Source organism: Arachis hypogaea, chromosome 13 (genome assembly GCF_003086295.3).
Source record: "Arachis hypogaea cultivar Tifrunner chromosome 13, arahy.Tifrunner.gnm2.J5K5, whole genome shotgun sequence".
Lineage (NCBI taxonomy): Eukaryota > Viridiplantae > Streptophyta > Magnoliopsida > Fabales > Fabaceae > Arachis > Arachis hypogaea.
Window position 1 is genome coordinate 119,745,677 of NC_092048.1, and position 758 is coordinate 119,746,434.

The following is a 758-nucleotide window of genomic DNA, read 5'->3' on the forward strand; positions in this document are numbered from 1 at the left end:
GTCGTCATGTAACTAATTAATTTATAACTAACTCAACTCTAAATTTTATTGCTCACGCTTCTTTCTTATCTAAGTTAACCTAATTAATTATTCCACTGATTACCTTCTAATCCACAACGCAAGCTAATAACTCTGACTAAATTAACTAATAATATACTTTCTTATATTCATTAACATGTTTATAGCCAATAAACAGTAACTAAACTAAAAAATGGTGACATAAAATAAGCTACCTAACATAACAACACTTAAAAGTATGTCTAACTAACTAACATGTAAACAGTAAGTCTGTTATTCTAACCAACAAACAATCTATGCCTAACAATTTCATCTAACATGTAAACAGTAAATCAAATAATTCTAATTAAGATAAAAAAAATAGATTATTAGTTACTAACCTGGAACTGAGAAAATCGCCCACACGTCGAAAAGACAGAAAGGAGTAACATAAAAAAATTTGGAAGGGAGAATAAAGAAGGAAAGGGACAAACTAAAATAGTCCCACCAGTTTATATAGTCTGCCGAACTCATCATAGAGTTCGCGCGGGGGTGCGGCGAACTTGCTCTAATTTCCAAAAAAAAAAAATCATATCCATGAAAATATAGCTGGAAAATCTTTTTTGGAAAAATAATTAATTATTTTATTTTATAAACGAAAAAAATCCCTTATGAGTGAGTAGCGAGATATGTTGGGATTAATAAAAGATTTAATAAAGCTAGTCGTTCAAAAATTTTTTGAAACAAATCACCAATATAGT